This window comes from Puma concolor, chromosome D2 (genome assembly GCF_028749965.1).
Source record: "Puma concolor isolate L17-30 chromosome D2, mPumCon1.1.hap2, whole genome shotgun sequence".
NCBI classification, from domain to species: Eukaryota; Metazoa; Chordata; class Mammalia; order Carnivora; family Felidae; genus Puma; species Puma concolor.
Window position 1 is genome coordinate 26,859,008 of NC_141677.1, and position 7,198 is coordinate 26,866,205.

The 7,198-nt window shown below is 40.6% G+C and overlaps 1 pseudogene; it reads right to left on the minus strand.

Annotated features, from left to right (window-relative positions):
* Nucleotides 1–4,187: 4,187 nt before the first annotated feature.
* LOC112854634 (importin subunit alpha-1-like) lies at nt 4,188–6,623 on the minus strand (annotated as a pseudogene).
* Nucleotides 6,624–7,198: the final 575 nt, after the last annotated feature.

Sequence of the window (7,198 nt, forward strand, 5' to 3'; positions counted from 1 at the left end):
TCATTCACTGCCTGAATACATCTCTGAATCCATCTAGTTTCTTCCTTCTTATTCCATCTTAGTAGAGGGTAGAGTTCTCTCTAATTTTCCCCTCCTTCTGCCTGGTGTCCGAATATTCAAGTATTACAAGACATGAATCATACAGCAACTGGAGTATGTATTTAAGGGGCTAATCCAATTCTTTCATTCCTTGTTTAATCTTGCTAATTGAAGGGATCCATTGCTATTAAAGATGATCAAAATAGGAGCCTAGACATGACCTAAATATCCCTGGCCCATTGGTACCTCCTGGCCTCATTTTCATGGATCCCATACCACCTGCTCATTGCAATCATTAATTACTCATTCAGTTCCTCAGACACTATTGCCCACTTACCTTCCTCGGGACCTTTGCACAGACTGTTTCCTCTGCCAGGATCACTCTCATCACTGCTTGCCTGTCCTACTCACAATTCAACCTAATGTCAACATAAATATGACTGCTCATTGGTAATGGGGTGACACTGGAGTAGCCTCCTCTTTATATCTCCTCATTAGCCCGAGTTTCTCCTATATAGTGCTTATTTTGACTCTAGTTTAATAATTATTTGTGTAATTATTCAGTTAAAGCCCACAACACGGTGCCAAGCATCCTAACATCAACCACATCTGCCTTTCATCTACTGTTGTGTGTTCCTATATCCCTATGTCCTAGGATAATTCTTGGCACATACTAGACTTTCAGCAAATATTTAAGTGAACAAGTAAACAAATGAATAAGTGAATGAGTAAATGAAGAAATCAAAGAAAAAGTTCTAGGAGCCCACAATCCGTTAGATAAATCTCATGTAAAATGTTTACATGCCTGAAATGCTAATATATATTATTTTATTTATTTCCCACTAAGTTCCAGTGAGGCAGATAAGGCAGGAATATAATCTGCATTTGACAGGAGAGGAACCTGAGACCCATAAATGTCAAAGTAGTGACACCAGGGTCATGTAACAACAAAAGCAGACCTCTGCTCAAACTGAGATCTGATTTCAAACCCTATGCTTTTCCTTTGTTTTGTATTGTCTCTTTTTAGGTGAGAGAAAAAGGCAGACAACAAACTAATAAGTGAACAAAGACCCTGGGTAACTCCTTAGTTCTAGATACACATCAGAAAGTGACTATGCCATAAATCTTCCCACCTCCTACATCAAATTATCTGAGAGCTGCTCTTCTAGAAATAGCACCTGCTGAGATGTGAGTGATCTGTGTTACTGGAGAGCTGCCTGAGGGGTCATGTGCATGGCTGCAAATTGAATATCCATATCCCTGATGCTGACAGCGGGTCTCACTCTCTCCAGTGCACATTAACACAGAACAACTGGCCAGTTATCAAACTTGCAAATCTTCAAAAGGGAAATTACTAAGCAAAATAAGGCAGTCAGAGAAAGATAAATATCATATAATTTCACTCATATGTGGAATTTAAGAACAAAACAGATGAACACAGGGGAAGGTCCAGAAAAATAAGATAAAAACAGAGAGGGAAGAAAACCATAAAAGGCTCTTAAATACAGACAACAAACTGAAGAGTGCTGGAGGGGAGGTGGGGGCGGGATGGGCTAAATGAGTGATGGGCATTAAGGAGGGCATTTGCTGGAATAAGCATGGGATGTTATGTGGAAGTGATGAATCACTGGGTTCTATTCCTGAAACCATTACTGCACTGTATGTTAACTAGCTTGGATTTAAATAAAATTAAATAAAGAGCGAGAGAATTTATTTATGTTCAACCATTCTCCATATATAGAGGAACAAAATCTCCTAGAACTGGACCAAGGAATTTATATAATATTCTCACATACTCCAGAAGATTTTGATGATCAGTCAAGTTTGGAAATTTGATATTCACTCCTTTGATCATTACAATCCTGTGACTTAAGTTTAGATAATAAATGAGAAAGATAATGTGATTTGCCCATGTTAATACAACTAGTAAGTACTGCAGCAAGGACCCTGAACTCAGGTGTTCCAGCTCCTAGCAGCTGACATATTTCATTATGACACACTCTAGTTTTTAATTTTTTAAGTTTATTTATTTACTTTAAGAGACAGAGAGAAGTGAGGAGGGGCAGAGAGAAAGAGAAAGAGAGAGAGAGAAAGAGAGAGGAAATCCCAAGCAGGCTCCCCACTGTCAGCGCAGCACCTGATGCAGGACTAGCGCTCACTAACCATGAGATCATGACCTGAGCCACCAAGAGTCCGACGCTTAACCGACTGAGCCACCCAGGCTCCCTCGACACACTCTAGTTTTTAAAAGAAATGCTGTATCGTATAGGAAAGGGCTATGAAGAAATTTCAACGAGAGTAGCTAAAAAGAGGGTGTTATTTAGGTTAAAATGTTCAGCCAGATTCTCTCATGTGTTAGAAAGTTAGTTTTAAAAAGGTCCAAGGCAGTGGTCCTCCAACTCCATCATGGGTAAGGCTCATTTGGGGCCGTGCCACTGGAAATTCTGATTCAGTGGGGCCTTGGGATTCTGTACCTTGCAAAAGCCCCAGGGGTGATTCTCATGTGCATAGTTAGGCTTTGGTGAACATTGCTCAAAACTCCCTTCTAGTCTCAGACTATGATGATTATTTGCCTCTAAAGTGGTGGTTCTCAGCCTTGATTACACATTATAACCACTTAGGGAATTAAAAAAAAATATCAGTGTTGAAGCCACATGCTAAGAGATTCTGATTTAATTTGACTGGGATGAAACCTACTTAACAGTATTTTGGTAAAGCTTTTTAGGTGATTCAAATGCGAAGCAAGGGCTTTAGAAGATAGATCAATTTTTGGAGTCACATGTATTAACTTTGCCTCCAGATTAAGGCAGGAAGTAAATTGAAGGAATTTGGATTGCTTTTCTGCTTTCTAGGCATAAACAAAATTATAAGGTATTTTGCAAAGATAATAGCACTCTATGGTGACAATATGCTAACAGTTGTGTGCTTGAAGATTAACATATAATCCACTACTTGAGAGACTTTTTTTTTTAATGAAACAATTATGGAGACCACTTTCAAGAGATGTGGAAAAGCAAGCCCCAGCACATGGGATTAAACAACTAAAACTAAAGAAAAACCAGAAACCATTTCCAAATCAGCAACAGTTATATTCATTTGATTACGTTGATACGCGTTATTAATTTGGCTGTTTATATTTTAATTTAAAAAGCATACAGACGAATAGCTGTGTAACTTCTGGAAGGCAAAATTTTTTTTCACAACAATAAACAAAAGCAATAGCAATAACAACCACAAAAGAAGTTTAATTTTGGATCGCAAGCCATTGTGCCTGATCAATTATGAATATTAAAACAAGATTGCTGACACTCAGTTCTTGTTGTTTAGTTTTAGTTGGAAAGAAAAACATCTTTCACAGTCATAAAGTAACTTCTTCAAGACTACTCCTTCTAGAATCAGTGACTAAAATTATAAACATTTCTGAATATAAATTATGAAATAGAAACTATGCAAGGGCACAGAGTGCTAGAAATCAAGAGTACTGAAGGTTTCAGTTTCGGAATCATTGTTTATTAGTCTTGTGATCTTGGTCAAGATTTCTTCTTCTCTTTCCCCTCCCCCTCCTCCTTCCCCTTCTTCCTCCCCCTTCCTCCTCCACCTCCTCCATCCTTTTCCCTCTCCTCCTTCCCTTCCTTCTTCTTTTCCTCCTCCTCCTCCTCTTCCTCCTCCTTCTGCTTCCTCTTCCTCTTCTCTTCTTCTTCTTCTTCTTCTTCTTCTTCTTCTTCTTCTTCTCTCTGCTTCTCCTCCTCTTCCTCCTCCTTCCTCTTCCTCTCCTTCTCCTCCTCCTCCTTCCTCTTTCTCTTCCTCTCCTTCTCCTCCTCTTCCTCCTCTCCTTTTTCTTCTTCTTCCTCCCCTCCCCCCATCCTTCTCCTCCTCTTTCTCCTTCTCATTCATTTGGTAAAGAAAAAGATAGAATTAAATCTCTATTTACAGGACACTGCAAGATATGAGATTCCATATAGAAATAAGATACCTATTGAGAAGAGAAGCTTCATACAGTATATACAGTTTGGAACTGTTCAAGTATAGTTTCTTTGTAGAAAGTGCTGCAATAACAAAACGTATTTAAAAAGAGTTCTTAGTAGAGAAACAGTAAGACAAACATACCATAGTACACAACAAACAATTCTATGCCTCAGTAGTACAATCTAAAAGTTGCAGGTCCCAGGAGTGCCATCTTGAACTTGGAACATATAGCCTTCAGAAGTAGTGTCTGGCACAACATTCTGACTTTCCTCTTCCTCTACAGAGAACTATTTGTCAATCAAGTTTCATGAAACTTGGTACACAGATTCATTTTCATGATTTTGTACAGCTTCACTTTTGTCCAAACCTCCATATTTTTCAATCATTATACTAAGTTTCTCAGTTTCACCTAGTTTCCCAGAAACCTGAAGTGTGGGGGATAAGCTTAGGAATCCCCCAGGCTTACACCAATGGGTTAGCAAGGCATAAAGAAATACAAAGTCATAAAATGCTCACACCGAGTTTGGGTAAACCAGATTGTCACCCCAAGAATAGGAGGGTGCAAAGGCACCCTGAGAATAAGGAAGTGCAAAGGTGCCAGGAATAGGGAGGTGCAAAGGCACCCCAACATAGAGAGGAGATACAGAGCCCCCAGAATAGAGAGGGAGAAGCAAAGTCCTAAAATAGGAACAGGTGGAAAGGTGACCAATACATAGGTATATGAAATAAACAAGATTAGATATTCAAGGTGGAAGCACCCCCAATTTAGTACTATAGCCGAAAACCTGCTTTCACAGGAGAATAGGGCCAGATTAGGTAAACTGGTGAATTGGACTATGGACCGCTGTGCTGCAGGGAAAGCAGCCCAGGGAAGAGATGGTTAACAAAAGAAAAGGTGCCTTATTAACCCTGAGGTTATTCCCCCTACCTGTCTCATCCCCTAGGCTAAGATAATCAGAGGTGCGGCCTCATGTCCACTGTAAACAACCTTCCTCCCAACTGTCCGGTGCCCGGATTTTGTGTTATATTGACCCAACCCCCTACCACAAATATCCTCAAGACCCCCTTTACCTCACATTCACAAGTTAATGTTCACAGACTCATTGTCCCTTTGTGCATATCCATCGCCATGTTTATAAGCCTTCTGATCCTGATAAAAATGGGGTAAGGACACTTATTTGGGGCTCTTGTCTTTTCCTGGACATTAGCCATCTTTTGCTTTCGATCCTGCATCCTGCTCTTTTGCTAGACAAGAAAGAACTTTAGACGCAGAGTCTGTGGCACTGAAGTATGTTTGAAATTGCATCCAGAAAAACAGAACACTTTTGGTATTTGTTACAGTTAAAAGGTTCATCAATGGTTATGTTATGTCACCATGAATGAGGTTTACAATCTGTTCAATGCTTCTGCCACTTGTATAGTTAGTCAAAGCCCATACAGGTCCTTTTGTGTCTTAAAATCTGCCTTAGAGAGAACACCAATGAAGAATGGGGCTGATCCATGATTCACAACCTGCTCTATCTGGTCCTGACAACCACCTGTGATGTTTGATATTGTCCACATAACTTCCTTCTGAATATTAGTTTTGGGACTCATTAATAAACTTGGAAAGACAACAAGTGCTCCTGCATCTATTACATCCTGAGTCTGTTCATGTGTCCCTGTGACGATATTTCCTGTGGTTCTTAGTGCAGGAGTCACAGTGGGCAATGCAGTAGCTCCTAGAAACTTCACAGTTGTGGCACAACTCCTGTTTGCACAACCATTTCAATCCATTCATTTGGGTCACCAGTAAGGTAGGAAATGGCCCAGCAGGTTATCTGCTAATAACTACTTCTGGGTCATCATGTCGCAGAAGACAAACTAAGATAGGGAGAATCTGCTCAATACCATCTAACAGGGGTGCAGGATTTTTGTTGTGACAAATGTTTGGAAGTGTCCAAAGAGCTAAGTAAGTAACCACATGCTGAAGATAACATATTAGGAGCTGCAGGGAAAGCCAACAGCCATCCTTGGTAACCAAGTCTTAGAAAACAGAACCATCACCTGTGAGGTTTCCTGGAGCCCAAACAGCTTGTTCACTGATGTGGGCATGAGGAGTTGCCCACAGAGAAATGAATGATGGGATAGCACCTCCATCTACCACAGCCTTGGTCTTTTCTGATGTCCTGGAAGCAATGTTAGTGAGGGCCTAGGCAGATTCAAACTGAATGGGCCTACAGTCAATTTTGGGCAAAAAAGACACAAATTTTGGAATCAAACCAGCTCGGATTATGTTGTCTGTGGGGGCTATTCTTCCCTAGAAAGCAGGTTCCAGCTTGAGTAGCCTAGGACTAGATTTCCAAATGGTTGCTATTTATGCTTTTGACAATGTCATCAGTGTCATCAACAGACCAATTTATAGTGCCCTGGTTGTTGTGGTTTTCCTGCAGTGAAGTAGCGTCATCAGGAAACGAGCTTACATCTCTCCTTTACAGTATCTCGTCATCCTTCTTGCCTCGCCTCAGCCCCACGTTAACTTCTCCTCCACACTGCCTCATATCTGGACTGTCTTTCCCCTTGTTCTTGAATCTGTTAAGGCTGGCGGCTAGTGAATTAGCATTCTCACTGGTGGACATGGTTATGAGACAAAGGGAGAAAGCTGTATGGCATGGTGGGCTCAGGCTTCCACGGTAGATGGGGTGGGATGGGCAGGCTGCAGGCCAGTTGCCCTCAAAACATCCACCCCAGCTCACTCAAAGACCGTGTTGATCAAGGTTTCTTAACAAAATTTAGGGAACATAGTAATACTCATTACTGACATATAATCAGGATATATACGTATATACTTACATATCTATATAGATATAGATATAGCTATAGATATAGATAGATATAGATATAGATATACAATCAGGCTATCTATATAACATATATTATTTATTTTTAAATGTTTTTTAAAATTTTATTTTAAGAGGGAGAGAGAGTGCAAGCAGGGGAGGGGCAGAGAGAGAGGGAGAGAGAGAGAATCCCAAGCAGGCTCCAGGCTGTCAGAGAAGAGCCCAGTGCAAGGCTCGATCACACCAACCGTGAAATCATGACCTGAGCCAAAACCAAATGTCTGACGCTTAAACCACTGGGCCTCCCAGGCACCCCATATACATTTATTTTTAATGAAGTGAGATATGTGTCTGTGGACGTCTTACAAACTGCA